Below are 5737 nucleotides of genomic sequence, written 5' to 3'. Positions count from 1 at the left end.
AGTACTTTTCTATATGGTTGAAATATTTAAAAATAAAAAAATAATTAATTACTGTGTATCCATACTACGGAATGTGATGCTATTAAAAAGAATGCTTTCCAGCTAGATACCTATTATCATGCGGAAATGTCCATGACGTATTAACAGCATTTTATTTTATTTTATTTTTTAGACTGAATTACTAATAGACACATTGTGTTATTGAAAGGTGATTTCATGTGATTTTCCCCTTAAAGACAGTACTTGCAGGTACAAAGACGCTGAGATGTCTATAGCCTTCAGATGTTTACTTGAAAAGTTTGATATTAGCTTTCCTTATCTAGCTGAGGATTCACAAATTCTCCATAATCAAACTGACATCTTTGATAGATGACTAACAAAATTTTTAATGAATTTTTAAAAAAGATTTTATTCATTTATTTATTTGAGAGAGAGAGAGAGAGAGAAAGAATGTGAGCAGGGGGAGGAGCAGAGGGAGGGGAATAAGCAGATTCTTTGCTGAGCGCAGAGCCTGAGGCGGGTCTCTATCCCAGGACCCTGAGATCATGACCTGAGCCGAAATCAAGAGTTGGATGCTTAACTGACTGAGCCACCTGGGCACCCCAACTAACGAAATTTTTAGTAATCTGGCTAGGGTCTCCCCAAGGAAGAGACACACAAATAGGACACATCACAGGAGTGATCTGGAATAGGTGATCACAGTTACAGCGATCCAGTAAATGCTGTCTGGTAAAGTGTGATTCTTGACAAAAGGGACCCTTAAAGGTGGGATGCCCAGAACTTGTATTCTTGGGGCGCCTGGGTGGCTCAGTTGGTTAAACGTCGGACTCTTGCTCTTGGCTCAGGTCTTGATCTCAGGGTTGAGTTCAAGCCTGTGTTGGGCTCCATGTAGAGCCTGCTTAAAAAAACAACAAAAAACTCATTAGGGGCGCCTGGCTGACTCAGTCATTTGATCATGCAACTCTTGATCTCAGGAGTCACAAGTTCAAGGCCCATGTTGGGCATGGAGCCTACTTAAAAAAAAAAAAAAGAACTTGTATTCTCTTTATAAGTTTTTGTGTTATCAGATGTAGATCTTTCACTCCTATTACTGTTCCCTACTGAATATTGAGAGATCTGAAATTTTGGAATGAGAGAGAAAACACCATATTCATCTTGATACTTCTTACAAGATTTGTAATGATGTCTCATGTGGTAGAATTTTTTTTTTTAAGATTTTATTTATTTATTTGACAGAGAGAAACAGCGAGAGAGGGATCACAAGCAGGGGGAGTGGGAGAGGGAGAAGCCGGCTTCCTGCCGAGCAGGGAGCCCCATGCGGGGTTCGATCCCAGGACCCTGGGATCATGACCTGAGCCGAAGGCAGACACTTAACGACTGAGCCACCCAGGCACCCCTCATGTGGTAGAATTTAATCTGTTTTACACAGCATCTGCACCTACTTCCTCATGATAATTTCAAGGTCTAAGGCCTCTCTCTCTTCTAGTCACACTTCCACGACAGAGGAGACAATGTATTCCGCTTTCTCTCTTTGCAGTCAGGCTGAGTCCTCATGGGCATTTTGAGCACCTCCTGACAGGGTAGTAAAAATCATCTTTGGTGTGGGATGTGGCTGTGGAGAGCTCCTTGGCCATGGCGGTGGAGGCATTGGGGGATCAGGTGATTACCATCGTAAGACTCTCTATGAGAACTATTAACAGCATTCTAAAAACCTGGAAGGATAAACCTTAAACTTAACCCCCAAAATGTTAGTCATTAAAAAAAATTTTTTTCTGGATTTATCGACCTATTACTGATGTTAGCCATTTCATAGAAGGAAGAATGATGCTTTATACATTCCAGGCTTCTTTATTTCTTTAAACAAACATGGATTACTTTCATAATCTGCCAAAACAATAGAAATATTTCCATTTTAGAAAAGAAAAAAAAGGAGATCTTCGTGATTATGGAAATTGACTAATGAACCACAGAGAGTCTAAAAAAGGGGGCTCACAGGTGAGGTGAGCAGGTGGATGCTCATCCTGATATGACGCCGGCCTTCAGAGAGATCAGTTTGTAGCCGAGTTCATGGTGGGAGATGTGTACGAGATAGCATTAGGAGCCTGCAGAATGTTTGCTTTTTTTGATCTCACAGGAGATAAATGAGACTATAATTGGAGCCCAGCTAGGCAGGAAAAACGTCTCCATCATCGTGCACTGTACAGCTTCCTCTCCATGGTGGCCTTGGTTAGAGGGATTCCTCCTAATTTTGATGACATCACCATGAAAATATCACATGTAAACAAAGTGAACAGTGGTCAGGTGATGCATTTTGTGGTCCACCTGGGCTCCTCTTGGGGGAATAACTGAGGAGGAGTTAGAGGGGGTTTGTGCAGTGGACAAAGAGTGAGCTTATGAGGGAACGGGCACATTAGGGCACATTTCAGTGTGCCTTGAAAACTTATTGAGGGTCACAGAATTGCTGAGTTATTCACTGGGAAGACTTCTAATTGAGGTGCAGCAAAAGTTCACAGTTTGGGGGGGTCTTCCTGTCTTCTGAAACTTACTGAGATGACAGATAACATGCAATAAATTTAAAAGATGGTTCTGTACAAAAGCCACTTTGGGAAATAGATTGACAGTCTTTGTAAGGTTGAACGTATACCTACTCTGTGATCCAGGGATTCTATACCCAGGTGTTTACTCAAGTGAAATGAAGACCTCAGCCTTAAAGTCTTAAAGACTTACTCAAGAATGTTCATAACAGGGCACCTGGGTGGCTCAGCCGGTTAAGCAGCTGCCTTTGGCTCAGGTCATGATCCCAGGGTCCTGGAATTGAGTCCTGCATCGGCCTCCCTGATCAGCGGGGAGCCTGCTTCTCCCTCTCCCTCTGCTTGCCTCTCTGCTTACTTGTTCTCTCTCTCTCTATGTCAAATAAATAAATAAAATCTTAAAAAAAAAGAATGTTCATAACATCATATTTAATGGTGAAAGACTGAGTGCCTTCCCCTTCATAAGATCAGGAACAAGACCAGTACATCTGCTCTTGCCCCTTCCATCCATATTGTACAGGAGGTTCTTGGTAGGGAAAAAAGGCAAGAAAAAGAAATAAAATGCATCCAGTTTGGAAAGGAACAAGTAAAACTATATCTATAAGATGACATAGTCTAAGGAATCAGTAAAAAGAAGTATTAGAACAGATAAGTTCAGCAAATTATGGGATAAAGCATCAATATAAAAAATCAATTCCATTTCTATATACTGGCAATGAATAATCAAACATGAAATCAGAAAACAATTCCATGTACAAGAACATAGATAAATTTAACCAAAAAAAGTGCAAGATATGTGTATTGAAAGCTAGAGGAGCCCTAAATCAATACAAGGACATTCTGTGCTCACTGGTTAGAAGATTTTGTATTTTAAAGATCATTCAGGGGCGCCTAGGTGGCTCAGTCATTAAGCGTCTGCCTTCGGCTCAGGTCATGATCCCAGGGTCCTGGGATCGAGTCCCACATCGGGCTCCCTGCTCAGAAGGAAGCCTGCTTCTCCCTCTCCCACTCCCCCTGCTTGTGTTCCTGCTCTCACTGTCTCTCTTTCTCTGTCAAATAAATAAATAAAATCTAAAAAAAAAAAATAAAGATCTTTCAAAAATGTCAATACTTTCTAAATTGATTTCTAGATTAGATAAAATCCCTATCACAACCCCAGCTGACTTTTAAAAATTTTGGGGGAGTAGAAATTGACAAGCTGATTCTATATAGCAATGAAGGGGATCCGAAAGAACTAAAACAACTTTGAAAGGAATTAAAATTGGAGCACTCACACTCCCTGATTTCAACACTTATTACCAAGCTACTCTGAGTAAGACAATGTGGTACAGCATAAGGATAAACATATAAATCAAAGGATTAGAGTTGAGAGTGGAGAGATAAACCATCGTGTTTATGGTTCATTGATTGTTTGACATGGGTGTCAAGATAATTCGATGGGGGAAAGAATGGTTTCTTTGTTAGAACAACTGGATATCCACAGGCAAAAGAATGAAGTTGGACCACACTACCTACCCCATACACAAAAAATTAAAATAGATCCCAGATCTAAATGTAAGAGCTAAAACTGTAAATTTCTGAGAAGAAGACATAGCTGTAAATCTTTATGACCTTGGGTCAGGCAAATCTATAGAGGCACAGTCAATGAGTGGTTACCCAGGGCTAGGAGAAGAGGGAGTGGGGAGTGAGCACCAAGGTACGGGTTTCTTCTGGGAGGATGAAAGGCTTCGCAGTGTAGATTGCAGTGACGTTGCACAACTCTGTGAATATGCTAAACATCACTTGTGCATTTTCTTTTTTTTTTTTTATTTATTTATTCATGAGAGATAGAGAGAGAGAGAGGCAGAGGCAGAGGGAGAAGCAGGCTCCCCGTGGAGCGGGGAGCCCAATGCGGGACTCGATCCCAGGACCCTGGGATCATGACCTGAGCTGAAGGCAGACGCTTAACCGACTGAGCCACCCAGGCGTCCCATCACTTGTGCATTTTCAGTGAGTAAATTTTATGGTATGTGAATTATATCTCAATAAAAATATTTAATAAAAGAATTCACAATAGCCAAACATTGGAAATAATCCAACCGTCTGTCCATTAGCAAGAGAATGGATAAACCAACTTGGTATATTCATGCAATGGTATATTACTCAGTAATATAAATCAAGGAATAAGTCACTTAAAACATTGATATGGGGGCGCCTGGGTGGCTCAGTTGGTTAAGCGACTGCCTTCGGCTCAGGTCATGATCCCGGAGTCCCGGGATCGAGTCCCGCATCGGGCTCCATGCTCAGCGGGGAGTCTGCTTCTCCCTCTGACCCTCCTCCCTCTCATGCTGTCTCTCATTCTCTCTCTCGCAAATAAATAAAATCTTAAAAAAAAAAAAAAACTATTAAAAAAAATAAAAATAAAAAAAAAATAAAACATTGATATGCCTAGAAACATTATGTTGAGCAAAAGAAACCAGACACAAAGCGGCACATATTGTAGGATTCTATGTATATGAAGCTCTGGAACAGGTAAAACTAATCTATGGAGAAAAAAATTACAACAATGGTTGCCTTTGACGTGTGGTAGAGTATCAGCTGCAAAAGAATACAGAGCAATAAACCGGTGATGAAGACTTCCCATATCTTATTGGGTGTGGATGACCTGGAGAGATACATTTATCAAAATTTATTGTACTATACACTTAACAATATGCATATTTTATGGCATGCAAATTATACATCAATAAAAAAATATTACAGAAAAATTACAGGATTAAGTATATCAGAGGACCGGAACTGGGAAATGAAAGCAAAGTGGTGAGCAAAGCTGAGACCTCAAGTCTGCTGGGTCCTGGGACCTGAGGCTGGTAGTAGCTGTCAGGAGTTCTGATCCTGTGGGGTAACCCTGCTCCATATGATATGGGGGGTGGGGGGGAGGGAGTTGAAGGCAGAGGCTGGATCGAGGCAGGGCTATCTCACCTCTGAAAGAAGAGGGAAGAACTGCTGGTTGGCAGCTGTAGGCCTTGTAGGCTGGAGGATAAACACAAACTCACAGCTAAGATTGGAACTAAGCCCCAAGCACAGGGCTCATTGGTCAGATCTGTGATACCCCCAGAACTGTAGGACTTGAGATTCAAGCCACTAATATAAGACTTGGTTGTAGACTTTAACTCTAACCTGCTAACTGGAATGAGTTGTAAATTGAATTCTCTTGAAGTAGAACC

The 5737-nt window shown here is 41.1% G+C and overlaps 1 pseudogene; it reads right to left on the bottom strand.

Moving 5' to 3' along the window:
• Window positions 1-278: 278 nt before the first annotated feature.
• On the bottom strand, window positions 279-1634 carry LOC117999595 (annotated as a pseudogene).
• Window positions 1635-5737: the final 4103 nt, after the last annotated feature.

This window comes from Mirounga leonina, unplaced genomic scaffold (assembly GCF_011800145.1).
Source record: "Mirounga leonina isolate KUSES-001 unplaced genomic scaffold, KU_Mleo_1.0 Mir_115, whole genome shotgun sequence".
Lineage (NCBI taxonomy): Eukaryota > Metazoa > Chordata > Mammalia > Carnivora > Phocidae > Mirounga > Mirounga leonina.
The sequence above is the reverse complement of the archived record's forward strand: the minus strand, read 5'-3'. Positions and strand labels throughout refer to the sequence as shown.